Raw genomic sequence first — 14,254 nt, 5'->3', positions numbered from 1 at the left:
GGGATTGAGGAAACCTGGAAAAGATAGAACCTGAAATATCTGCAAAGAATACGGGCTAAGTGTAGGGGCGGAAACTCTTAAAGATCAGAGTCCATTCTGTGTCCCACTGAGTCCGCATGACCCAGCAAACGTTTGCTTTTCCATCTTCATGTGAATCGCCATCCTCCCTGTTGAGGTCCCAAACCATCACCCCCAACATCCTCTTTTGTCTTTAGCTGAAGGTGAGGGTTTTGCCCATTTTGGCAAGTTATTCAGTTTTCCTGGGTCTCTCACAGGTACACATGTTATTAAACTTTTGTTTCATTTTCTCCTGTTAGTCTGTCTCACGTCCACCTAATTCTTAGACCTGCCAGAAGAAACTAGAAAGGTAGAGGAAAATGTCTTCCTCCCTGGCAGAAAAAAGACTAGAACTTCAAGAAGCAGAGATAGGAGATGGTCCAATTATAATTTTATACAGTTGCCGTGTGCCGTAAATTAGTTCTCATTAGTAAAAATGTCCTCATTCTGATGACTATTATGTCTAGAATTTCGACAGCATCCTATATCTGTAAATTGTATGCAACTAATTTTTAGTTTGTTATTTATTACAGGGACGTTTGATTTATTTATAAACAACCTGATGGTTCATTATTTATTTGAAAAGGAAGCTGAAGAAATAATATCTGGTCTCTAGCAGTCATGACTTAATTATTACTATTGGTCTCCTGGGGTTCTCTAATAAGTAGCCATAAAAAGTCAATTTGCAATTAGGAAAAGAAATGTATATATCTGGCAGCTTTACACTGACATGATTGACAACAGGACTGACAGAAACTCTACAATGAAAGAAGAATAAGTTCTTCATGCTATTAGCATATTGTCTTAAAAATAAACCACTGTCTAAAAAAAAAAATGGAAAAAATAAAAATAAATAAATAAACCACTGTCAATCCTAGGATGAGAAAAGAGTATAAGAATGGTTTGTTTCAGCAATGACTAGGATATCATAAAGGCTGCGTACAAATACCTCAAGAGTAGAAGCCCAAAAGCAACAAGAGACATCATTTCACTGATAGTTTGGAAAATCACTAAAAGGGCTGGCCTGATCAAAAAAGGAATAATTAAAACTGAATAAAAATCATCTGGCAAAGAAAACCATTATCTCAGAGATGATCTCTCACCAAACCAGATAATGAACCATTTCTACTAGATGTTCTTACATCTATCTGGATGACCTCAAATAACTACTAGGTTCTTTTTTTTTTTATATTAAAAATATTATCCTTTAGCTAAGTGTTTATGTTCTCCTGTCTGAACATCGCTCCTCTTTTTTTGCAGGAGGAAGAATATCTCTGTCTTTATCTGTTTTTCCATTCTTCTGGAAGGAAGAAGTATTATTTTAGTTTTTCAAAGCCTTCGGGTCAATGAAATGAGGGTGTCTGAGAAGAATTTAGGGACAGATTCTAAAGGGAAAGTTCCCAAACTGAGTCAGAGCGAGGATTCTGCCACGATCTGGAGTCACTCCTCTGGAAATGGAGTAATTCAAAGAGAGCTCCTGGTGGATGGGGGGCAAAGCAGGAAGGCTGCTGTCATGATCATTTGGGAAATCCACCACGTCAGGCCTCCAGATACACTGAAAACAGCCCCAAACACCAGTTAGGTAAACATCTCTAACCTTTGTCATCCTTGAATTTTCTTTCCTATAAAGATATGCCCTCGAAATGTATACTGCCACAAAAAGCCCTAGGACTGGATTTCCACTAAGGTACTTCTGATTTCGTTCGGATAAGATAACCTTCACAGAGTATCGCACGTTGGCTTGAATTGTAAGACAATAGCCAGGTATGGTCGTGAGGACCTCGTAATGGTTGATCTGGGAGGAAGAGGTTAAATTAAAGGTGAGAAGAAGTACTGAAAACATGGTATATGTTTGGTCCTCACTCCAGACAAAGTCCTTGTGATAAGTATCATTAAACATGAGATTTTAAAAGCAATTTTTAAAGAATAAAACTAGAAGACTCACAGGGAACCACTCCATGTGGAGATTCCCACAGGTGGAGAGTGTGAAGGCCATCTCATGAATAATACAGGGTCATTTCCTCCAGGGCTTGTCCCTGTGGCCTCCAGGGACCTGTTTAGGTTAACAAACATGAGCTTGAAGGAGCAGAGCCTCACAGGCAAAACCATGCAGCTGGGTTCTCCCACAGGGCCACTGTGACCTGTCCCCCTTGTAAGCTATTAACGACTTTGCTAGCACGTAACTGAGCCCACCTAGAGCCATCCTACATGTCTTAACACCTCAGTTTCCAGCTTCATGGCAAGCCTCAAAAAGTGGTTGTGGGCTGGAATCAAAGTAATTTGGATCTAGGGGCTGTTTGGGTTTAACATTTATCTCACCTCCACCCAGCACAACCTTTCCAAATCAGTCTGCACATCTTTGGGGGCTGCAAAAACCTTCCGGACCTTCCAGAATGATACCAGACCTCTCAGTGTGATTGGGAACCAGAACGAGAAGGAGATCCCCTCTCCCCATCCGTGATATCTCAAGAGGCAGAACCAAACCAAGGTCCAGCTTGTAAGCCCAGAATCTCCACAGATACACACTATTATATATAAAATAGATAAACAAAAAGGACCTACTGCAGAGCACAGGAAACTATATTCAATATCTTCTAATAACCTATAATGAAAAAGAATCTGAAAAAGAATACATATACATATATATGTGTACGTATAACTGAATCACTTTGCTGTACACCTGAAACTAACACAGCATTGTACATCAACTAGACTTCAATCAAAAAAAAGAATCCCCACATGAGCTGTGGCACTTGGACACAAGGTCAGAAGGTATGCCTTGAAAATCTGACCAAGCAAATATTTCAATTTAGAGCTTCACCTAAATGTCACCTTGTCAAATTCTGAAGTTTAATACTAAACAACAGCTGTGTGTGGAACAGAAATCACCAAGAGACAGAAAAATAAGAAAAGAATCCTCCCTGACCAAAATTTAACCTTTTTATAAATGGTTGTTTGTACATCAGAAAAGATCAAGTGAATATCATTAATGCCCACAGCAGGAAAAAATTAACATATTCATGAATTAGTACTTTGCTTTCACTTGCCTTGTCAAGGCTGAGACTTTGCTTTTAAACAAATAAAATTCTGTTTGAACTACCATTAATTTATCTGTATTTACCATCCTCCATTTCAAAATTCATATGATGATACCTGTAACCAAATAATTTATTTCTGTACAAAAGATTCAACCTCAAAAGAGAAGTATAAATTGTACTTTGTTTATACAAAACACTTGGCCAGACCTCATCACTTGGCTTTTATCTTTAATTAGCTACAGAAGTCAAAATAAAAATAAATTCTATTAATTTAGCCTGTATTTCAGATAATTTTATGTGGGAAAATAATTCACATTGGCTGTTTACCTCAATAAATTGGTCAATATAATCGACATAGTTGACGGTAGCCTAAGAATGAATGCAGGGGCTTTCTGGGGAAAGATGAATTTGATTAGTCATTAAATTAAAATCCTAGAATAATGACCATTTAAGTGACTTTTAAGAAGATTCCAATTGATTATTCTAGTTATTTCTTCAAACTGATTTACTCTGCATCGTATCTCATTTCACGGAAGGTGAAAAAAGAGACATACCTGTCTGGAGCTTGCCCCAGAGGCTCTGCCATCAGTGGAAGGGGAACCAGTCAAAACCAAGGAAAGCAACAATAGAACTAATGCAAATAAACATGCATATTTGCTGTTAATTTTTCAGGATTTGGAAGGCACACTGAACTATTTCTCACTTAGGCAGAGGTTGTTTCATTCTATTTAGTTTAAGTCAGCTTTACTAGCTCGAGTTACACACATCCATATGCCAGGTCTCTGATAACAGAACCACCAGGAAAGAAGCTAATCCACCCAAGTCAACTCTCCTACAAACGCTCAAGCATGTGAAATCTACCAGATGCTGACCCACCCATCCTCAACTGCCACAAAGAAAGCCCAACTTCCTTGAAGTGCTGGGTAAGCAGTGGGGGTCATCTTCGAAAAGCATGAATACCAGCCACCCCTTACATAAAGAGTGCTTACAAGCGGGGCAGAGGTGAGAACTAAATTCTCATACGTTGCTTGTGGGACCGTTCATTAGTACAACCTCCTGGAAAAACCATTAAAAGCAACGTCAAAATACAGAGAAAGCCTTAACAAGGTCCATCTATTTGAGCCAATAATTCCACTTCTAGCCATCTAGCCTGAGCAAATGATCCAAAATATAGAGAAAATGACAATCAACGATGTTCATCAAAGTATTATTTTTGATATTCTGGATAATTGGTAACCATCTAAATGTTACAGGGGAGAAGGTAAGTGAATTGGGCAGTATCATCGGTGGGAATTCTGTGTGGCTACTGAAAATGATGCGCATAAAGACTGTTGACATGAAAAGTTATTTAAAACGTTTGATGAAATGCACAGGATGCAAAACTCTATGCTCAGGCTGATCCTGATTTCACAAAAATACGCACATCAAAAAGACTGAAAGGAAATACACCAAAATATTAGTAATTATCATTTGCTCAGAGTAAGATGTGTGATTTTAATTTTCTCTTGTTAGACTATTCTATGTCTTCCAAAAATTTTATAGAAAGCACGTATGTCTAAGAAAAAGAAAATATTTTTAAAAATCAGGGCAGAGGGTCCCTGGTTTTCTTGCTGAGTGGACAGACCGCAGCAGACACTAGGAAATACCTCTAGCCTTCCTGAGCAGATGCCATGTCCCACCTGTCACTCACGCTTGATGGAAAACCTGGTGATGATTTCCTGCCCTCCACATCATGCCTATGCCCCCCTTGACCTTGTCTTTGACTTTCTGCCTTCCTTGTTTATACTGAAATACCCCTCTGGCAGCTACCTCTTCTCTGTAAACCATGCTCTCTAACCGCCCTTTCACCAGCAGGACCCAGTTCCATGGCCTGGTCAGCTTCCTCCTGGAACAGCCTGGTTGAGTCTTGGCACTGACAACAAGCAAGTTACCCTTGAAAGAAACAGGCATCATAACACAAACTACCAAAGGACAGGGCAAGGAAATACAGTTTTCTGAATACATTCTAAGACAAATACCATATGATATCACTTATATGTGGAATCTAAAAAAAAAGATACAAATGAACTTATGTACAAAACAGAAATAGTCTTACAGACATAGAAAACAAACTTACGGTTTCCAAAGGGGAAAGGGGTGAGGGATAAATAAGAAGTTTGGGAGTAACATATACACATTACTATATATAAAATAGATACACAAGAAGGACCTACTGCATAGCACAGGGAACTATACTCAATATTTTGTAATAATCCATATGGGAAAATAATCTGATAAAGAATATATATGGATGGACACATATATATGTATAACTGAATCACTTTAGTACACCCGAAACTAACACCACATTGTAAATCAACTATACTTCAATTCAGAAATAAATATAATTAAAAAATAAGAAAAATTGCATTCTATAAAAGCATTTTATACACTGTGGACTTCCTTCGCCTCACAGACCTGGTGCTATACCAGACCCAGCTGTATCTGATCTCTTGGGAGGTCCCTACTATGACAATCATCCTTAACACATTCCGTGTTTCAGTGCATCTTCAGAGACCCATAGCATCGCACCCTCACGACTCTGTAAGGCGGGGAGATCAAGGATTATTTTCCTAAGCGTACCCGTAAGAAAATTGCAACTCAAGAGTCTGGGCTCTGAGTGGCTCAGACCCTCCATCCTCGAGGCGTGCTCCTCTGTAAATAGTGATGATAATACCCATGTGGGGGAGTTGTTGTAAGGATTAAATGAGATATCGTATGCAGCCTGCTCAGCATCGTGTTTGGAACAGGGGCAGCATTCAACAAATGCCAGCTTCTGTGACCGTTAGGTCAATGGGAAGCTCAAGGTTACATAGCCGGGAAGCGACAGCGCCAGGCTGTGAAGCCAGGCTGTGAAGCCAGGCTGTTTCACACCAAGTCCACACTTTTTATACTTTATTCCCAACACTGTAAGAGGAGTATTAAGGCATGGCTCAAGCCCTTACAGAACTTATAATACTTTGTAGCAGGCATATCTCAATTGCATGAGACAGTAAAGCAGTGATTCCCACAAAGAACTAAGGCAACGGTAATAAAGACTAGGATATAGCTCTCAAACTACACAATTCTTTTGTCCAACAGCTACCATTCCAGCATCTTCTTATGCGTACATTCCAAAGCTCAGGAACCCCATGTTTCATCCCTGTTTCAAAGTGAGTGGATATGGGGGAAACAGATATGAAAATAAGTCCCTTCCCATCCCGACTATAGAAAACATTTTCTGTGGGCATTCTGAACTGCAGGAAGTTTGAGCTATTTTGGGAAATTTGTCTTTAACTTCTCGAAAGTACCATTCACAATCACACATATGTTTTAAGGGACTTCAAAACAGCTTCAACTGAGTTTAAGTCTGCTTCCACCTTTTGAAAAAATCCTCAACTCGATTAATTAATTTTACCTACAACATGACACCTGGCAGTTGGTAATATAAAAGAAAAGGTACAGGACAGTGAACATTTTATAGGCAAAGGCAGAAAGTTCTCCAAGTTAGAAGCACAGCATGTGCAGACACACACAGAGTAGGAAGTCACTCGGTCTCCTTTACGTTTGGTGCCGTAATCGGGGAATCCAGGACCACCAACCCCAAGCAATACTATTTCTTTACAGCAATCTTGGCCTATTTATCTGACAAAAGAAGAGTGTAAAACTTTGTGTTGTGGAATGTTGACACTTTTTCATATCTAAGAGGGTAATTTATCAATGAAGACTTGAGATGCATATTTTGAAAGGTATTTAATGGGCTGTGTGTTTTCTTATTCCCAATATATACTACTTTCTAAGAGAGAGAGAGAGAGAAATGATGATCACTAAAGGGTGGTCCTTAGCATAACTGTGAAGTAGGAGGAGTTTATCTTTGGAAATACTCTACCTCCCTTTTCTGCATGTCTGTTATCCTGGGTGGCCAGGGGTGAGGACCCCCCCCCACCCCCGCCCACTCACTGAGCATCTTCAATGGGGCAGACTCATGTGCAGTGCCTGCTCTATGTAATCTGTTTTGATCCTTACAACAAACAACCTTACAACACATGTATTCATCACCCCCATTATTCAGAGATCAGGAAACTAAGTCTCATAGAATTTAAGTGACACATCTAAAATACAGAAACCGGACAGTGACTACGGAGATTCCTCCACTGCGGTGCTCGTCTGGGTTTCCCCTGCCTGAACTGGGCTCCCCCAACCTTAGGCACCCCCACCAGCTCTGGCACTATGGACCAGTTACCATCAAGCTGTTAAGGACAGGCCACCACTTGAGTTCATCCTCTTAGAATAGGCACAGGTCCCATTCCTATTCTGAAAGGAACCAGGCAGGCATGATTTTAACCCAATATGGCTCGAGTAGTAAAATTTGAGACAGGATGGCAGGACTTCAGAATGCCCAGACTCTTCAGAGATCATCTAGTCAACCTCTTCCCCCATGAATATGCAGATTTAAAATAACTAAGGCCCGAGAGGGGATGGGCTTTTGCAGAGGTCACCCAACAAGTCAAGTGCAGGGCCCGGATGAGAGCCAGGACTTCTCACTCACTCCCATTCTCTTTTATGGCATCAGCTACAAACATTCAAACACGGGGTAAAAATACACATTCTAGGCTACATAGGAATGATTTCAAGGTTATTAATTCACACTGGCTATTCAGAGTGCTGGCCAGACTGCCTGAGCTTGAACCCTGGGTGCCCTTCTTACTAACTGTGTGGCCTAGATAAGGTGCCCTCTCTTTGCCTTGGGTTCCTTAACCGTCATACGAGAATAACAATAGTATCCGCCTCGTGAGGTTATCATGAGGATCAAACGTGATAATCTGTGTAGAGCTCCACCTTCTTTATGCTTGGCATAAAGTAAGCACTGAATAAATGGTACATATGGTTGCTACCGTTTGAATTATTACCATTATTACTACTACTAGTTCAGATAATTGACAGTTAATACTTTCACTCTGGGGGAAGAAGGCAGCAACAACTCCCTGCTGTCAAATCATCTCCTTCTTCTCCAAAGGCAGCACTAGACAGTCTCAGGAATGAAGGTGAGTCAGATGAATGGAAGTTAGCACCAGGAATGAAGAAATTACCTTTGAAAAGAAAAGTGCCTACAGAGTATTTTTATTTGGATGTTCAAAGTCAAAATTCCCCACCTTTCTCAAAACAACTCTTTCTCATTTTATAGTTGACCCTTGTACAACTCGGGGGTTAGGGGCGCTACACATACCCCCTTCTAAGAGGAAAATCTGAGTCTTGCTATCTCTGCCTGGAAAACAAAGGAATTGGTCAATGACTCACCCAAGGGCAGGAAGCTGAAACAGTTTGGAGAGAATCAGGACTCAAACCCCAGGTCTTTTGATTCCATACATTGTGATCCCTAATCACAGCTCAAACCTGTGTTGTTCAAGGATCAACCGTACTTCCTTCCCTCCCACCCCCGGTTTGGCTGAGATATAATTAACATAAAACACTGTATTAGTTTTAGGTGTATGTATATATTGTGAAATGATCATCATAATAAGTTTAGTTGACATCTACCATCTTACATAGTTACAAATTTTTTTCCTTATAATGAGAACTTTGAAGATCTACTGTCTTAGCAACTTTCAAATATACAATACAGTATTGTTAACTATAGTCACCATGCTGTACATTATACCCCCAGAACATACGTATCTTATAACTGGAAGTTTGTACCTTTTGACCACCTTCACCCATTTTGCCCATCCTCCACCCCTTGCCTCTGGCAACAACAATCTATTCTCTGGATTTATGAGTTTGGTTTTTCTAGACTCTACATATAAGTGAGATCACACAGTACTTATATTTCTCTGACTTATTCACTTAGCACAATGCCATCAAGGTCCACCCATGTTGTTGCAAATGGCAGGGCCTCCTTTTTATGGCTGAATAATATTCCATTGTATATACACATATACCAGATTTTCCTTATCCACTCATCCATCAGTGGCCATTTAAGCTGTTTCCATATCATGGCTCGTATAGAAAATGCTGTAATGAACATGGAGGTGCAGATATCTTTTCAAGTTAGTATTTTCATTTTCTTTGGATGAATACCCAAAAGTGGGATTGCTGGATCATGTGGTAGTTCTATTTTTAATTTTTTGAGGAACCTCCATACCGTTTTCCATAGTGGCTGCACCAGTTTACATTCCCACCAACAGTGTAGGAGGGTTCCCTTTTCTCCACATTCTCACCAACACTTATTTGTGTCTTCTTCAGTTTCTTTCATTATTGTCATAGTTTTCAGGGAACAAGTCTTTCACCCCCTTGATTAAATTTATTCCTAGGTATTTTATTCTTTAAGATGCAGTTACAAATGGGATTGCTTTCTTAATTTCTCTTTCTGGTAGTTCGCTATTTTAGGGTATAGAAATGCAACTGATGTTTGTGCATTGATTTTATGTCCTGCAATTTTACTGAATTTGTTTATTGGTCCTAACGGTCTTTTAGTAGAGTCTTTAGGGTTTTCTATGTATAATATCATGTCATTTACAAAGAGATAGTTTTACTTCTTCTTTTCTGATTTGAATGTCTTTTTTTTCTTGCCTAAATGCTATGGCTAGGACTTCCAGTACTATACTAAAGAAAAGTGGCAAGAGTGGGCATTCCTGATCTTAGAGGAAAAGTTTCAGTTAAAAGTCCCCGTCTTTCTTAAACCTAATCATTCTCCGTGACTTCCTATCTCAGTACAAAGCCTGCCATCTATCTAAACATCTTAAGCTTCTCATTCCACACTACCAGCCACTTGGTGACCTAGAGCCACTGATTCTCTCTCTGAAATGGTTTTCTGTAGGTCTCTCTTCTCTTTCCCCATTCTACCTGGTTCAGGCACAATTAATTTTACTTATTGTTTTTGGTCTGGACCGCTTTAGTGGTCTAAAATCTGAGCTCGTTCCTCTTTGCAACCCCACCTACTCACCGCCTCCAAAGTAACTTTTGCAAGATGAATTAGATCAAATCATTTCTCCCATACAGGCTGCATGGCTTCTCCTCCTCTGCAAGGTATATTCATAGCCCAGGCTCACTGAAACACGTCCTCCCAAACTTTCCTGCCACCTCCTCACTGTAGAACACCTACAAGTTCTTTGAACGTGACCTTTCTTTCAACGTGGAACACCTAGCTCCTTCTCTATAGAGATGCAGTCTGAACATGAACTTCTCTGCAAGCTCTTCCAGATTCCCTGAACCCTTTCTTCCCTGGGCTCCCACTGAGCTTGCTCCTATCTCCACTAAACACTCACCATGCTGATCTTTATCACTTAATTTTCTTATCCTTTTCTGCTAGATTGATTTCTGAACAACATGGGCCTCATTCTTGTAGCCTCTGGCACAGGGACTACATAGCACACAGTAGGTACTTAACAAATTAACTGCTGAGTAAACTGAGTGGATGGTACAGAAAATAAAAGGAATGGGAAAATGAGACCTCAGTGACAAAGTTGATCTCAATAAAGCTAATGTCTATTACCTACATGACTAACTGCAAACGATTATGCAAGTAGTTTTTAAAAGAATGTGATGCGTACTTGCAAATGACAAAGCTCTCAAGTTCCCACTTATGTCCGTTAACTGTTCATCACTGGAGAAAGAGAGAGCCACATCCTCCCTAATTTCGTTGGGTTCTGCAGGAGCTGCAAACAAGGCATTTGGAAAGCTCTTGGGATCCTGTAGCTTTAGTTGAGGACACATTCCCTCATAAAATTCTACGGACTGGACTCAAGTAGTAGGTGCTCAGTAAATGCTGATTCGATTTGCAGTGGATTTGAAAGCAAAGAGCAACTCACATTTTAGACTAATTCAACGCAGTGACTGATTGTACTTAAGAAAATAGCTCTAAGGCTAAAGGAAATCAATGGGAGACTGAAAAGCAGCCAACTGTTCACTCCCCTGCCTTGTTCCACAGTTGATGCTTGTCTGCTTCTTGATCCTTTCTAGCTTCTAGGTTTTTCTTTTCTTTTTTTTTTAACATCTTTATTGGAGTATAATTGCTTTACAATGGTGTGTTAGTTTCTGCTTATCAGTTATACATATACATATGTTCCCATATCTCTTCCCTCTTGCGTCTCCCTCCCTCCCACCCTCCCTATCCCACCCCTCTAGGTGGTCACAAACCACCAAGCTGATCTCCCTGTGCTATGCGGCTGCTTCCCACTAGCTATCTATTTTACGTTTGGTAGTGTATATATGTCCGTGCCACTCTCTCACTTTGTCACAGCCTACCCTTCCCCCTCCCCATATCCTCAAGTCCATTCTCTAGTAGGTCTGTGTCTTTATTCCCGTCTTACCCCTAGGTTCTTCATGACCTTTTTTTTTTTTTCTTAGATTCCATATATATGTGTTAGCATACGGTATTTGTTTTTCTCTTTCTGACTTACTTCTGACAGACTCTAGGTCCATCCACCTCACTACAAATAACCCATTTCGTTTCCTTTTCTGGCTGAGTAATATTCCATTGTAAATATGTGCCACATCTTCTTTATCCATTCATCTGTTGATGGACACTTAGGTTGTTTCCACGTCCGGGCTATTGTAAATAGAGCTGCAATGAACATTGTGGTACATGACTCTTTTTGAATTATGGTTTTCTCAGGGTATATGCCCAGTAGTGGGATTGCTGGGCCGTATGGTAGTTCTATTTTTTACTTCATTGTGTTCCTGGAATGGAGGGGGTCAGTTAGCAAGTGTTGCCCTGTGCCTGTGATACATTTGCCTGTGTTTTGGGTTGATGTAATATGTGTGAAAGTTGAGCTGCTTATTTAAAATGTCCTACTTTTCCTAAAGCCTCCCCTCCGTATGACAAGTGGGATTCTGGCTTAGGGAAGAGAGAAGGGTGGACTGGAATGCTCTAGCATCTTTCATCTCCAGTTGTGGCATATATGTTAAAGGGAGCTCAGAAACTTTTGTTTTTACTGAAAGGATACTTTAAAAAAAAAAAAAAAAGCGTAGGCAGCAGACTCATTAGATGTCCACTGAACACTTCTATCCTAACGTACTAAATAGGAAAGATTCAAAGCATGCACTCTGCTATAATTCATTTTGGGATAAGACAAAGACAGCAGTGCCTTGGAGAATAAATCATTAACTAAAGTCAAACGGAGAAACCCTGGAAACCAGTGAAACCAGGAGGCAGCCGAGGGATCAGGCAGCTGGGATTTTCCTGTTCCCTCTAGTGACTTCTAGAGAGAAGCATCCCACAGGCAGGAGGAACTCGGCACACTGCGCTCCCTTCTATTTCACTTTTCAAACTTGAAGTTATTTTTAGATGACCCAAGCCCGCTAATCCCAGGCAGGACAATTCCCAGTCCGCTGCGTCTCAAAGCACCTTCCCCTCCCCAGCACTTTCCTTAAAGCACTGGGAAAAGAGGCTCCGATTTCCCGTTTGCTCTCTGTGTACAGACCACCTCCCCTAATCCCCTCTCCAAATCTCAGTCCCGGGGACCACAGGCGTCATTCCCGCTCCTCCACTTATGCACCTGCTGCTGCTACTAGAAAGACGAACCCCTGGGCCACGAGGACTGGGGAAGGGGCTCCTTGAGACCCGCGCCCTCTAGAGGGGGTCAAGGGACCTCGGTCCTCACGGCCGCCGCGGGAGCTGAGAACTGGATCTGGAGACCACCCGCCGCCACGGCCACCGCCCCCGGCCCAGCCCCATACCCCGCCCGCTCTCGGCCGCCCCCCGCCACGGTCCCCCGGCCCGGCCCGGGCGCCGCGCGCAGCCCCGGCAGGACAGGACAGGACAGGACAGGGTGCCGGGACGAGCGGGCCGGCGCCGTTACATAACCGACCTGCTGGTCGTCCGCGATGCGTCGGTGGAGGCTGAGGCGACTGCTGGGCGGTCTGCCGGTCGGCGGAGCCGGCGACTGCTGGCGTGGCGCGGCTGCTCACCTGGCGGCCGGGCCGAGAGCGCGCGGGGACGGGCGCGGTGCCCGCGGGCCTGGGCGTGGGGCCGTGCGCGGCGCGCCCCGCCTCCCGGGCTCCGGCTCCGGCTCCGTGGGTCCGCGGGTCTCTGCCTCCCGCCCGCTCCTCGCCGCAACCTCAGCGGCCGTCACCCGGGACAAAGCGGCTCCGGGGAGGGGCCGAGCCGGCGGCTCTGGCAGGAGCCAGCGGAGATGGGCGCGCCCCCAGCTCCGACTCATCGCGCCAACCTCCAATCAGACCCCGGGAAACCGAGAGCCCCTGTCTGGCCTCCTCTCCTCCCCTCCCGCCTGACCCCGCGCCCTTCCCGGTCCCCCACGCACTCCCCTTCCCGGGCACTCCCCCTGCCCTCCGCCCCGGTGCCCAGGAGGGGGTGAAGACCCTCTGGGGACCGAGTTCAGGAGACGGTCCGTAGGAGTCCCGGGGGGAGGGGCTCCTCGGGGTCACGGCCGGGGTGGTGGCTTCCTTGGGCGTCGGAGTGGGCAGGGGGCTGATGCTGAAGCTAAGGGTGGCTGGGCAGCGACAGCCGGGAAGAAACTGATAGAGAAGCAAACTGTGGGTGGGGAATAGTGAGCTGATGGAGCCCCCCTACTCCGGCTAACTGAGGAAAGGTCGAGAAGCCCCTCGAGGGAGGGCCCTGGGGCGCTGCGCCGGGTGGGCGCAGGCGCCCGGTGGCTGGCTTCCCGGCCCCGCCCCGCCCTCGCAGGGGAAGGTGCCCTGCGCGGGCCGTGGCTTTGCCAGGTTTCCCAGCCACCAGACCTGGGGACTGAGGGCTTCAAGGACTCCTATTGTATGAGAGCCTGTGACACAGGAGTGGGTGGCATCCTACGGTATCGTACAGTAAAAGGTTGAATGTGAAACAGAATCTTGGGTAGATCTGTCGCTCAACAAACTTAACCCCGGTAGAGGTCTCTGCTTTACAAAATAAAGCAGTTCAGAGCCGTGGCTTATGGGTGCCACCCGTATGGATAGAGTTGAGTCTCATGGCAAGAGAATGCCAATAGTGTAAAAAAAATATATAATAAGGGAAGTGGGAAAAACTGAAGGAAGAAGGGTGGCGGGGGTGTGTGCACCAACCTGAGGGAGGAAATGAATAAGATATAAATCAGCTTTGCGTTCTGTCATCTTTCTAAATGCTACATAAATAGGCCTTTTCCCTTGTGCTTTTTATGCCCTTTTGTTTCGTGATAACAATGTTAAGA

At 43.4% G+C, this 14,254-nt stretch overlaps 1 protein-coding gene across 1 annotated transcript in view; it reads right to left on the bottom strand.

The window, feature by feature from the left end:
- Positions 1-13,220, bottom strand: part of RCAN2 (regulator of calcineurin 2) — a 265,907-nt gene extending 252,687 nt beyond the window's left edge. Inside the window, exon 1 of the mRNA XM_033864129.2 lies at positions 12,923-13,220. The gene's annotated coding sequence lies outside the window, so the exon portion shown is untranslated. The remainder of the gene's footprint in view (positions 1-12,922) is intronic.
- Between the last annotated feature and the right edge of the window lie 1,034 nt (positions 13,221-14,254).

The sequence above is a fragment of the Tursiops truncatus genome, chromosome 10 (genome assembly GCF_011762595.2).
Source record: "Tursiops truncatus isolate mTurTru1 chromosome 10, mTurTru1.mat.Y, whole genome shotgun sequence".
NCBI classification, from domain to species: Eukaryota; Metazoa; Chordata; class Mammalia; order Artiodactyla; family Delphinidae; genus Tursiops; species Tursiops truncatus.
The sequence above is the reverse complement of the archived record's forward strand: the minus strand, read 5'-3'. Positions and strand labels throughout refer to the sequence as shown.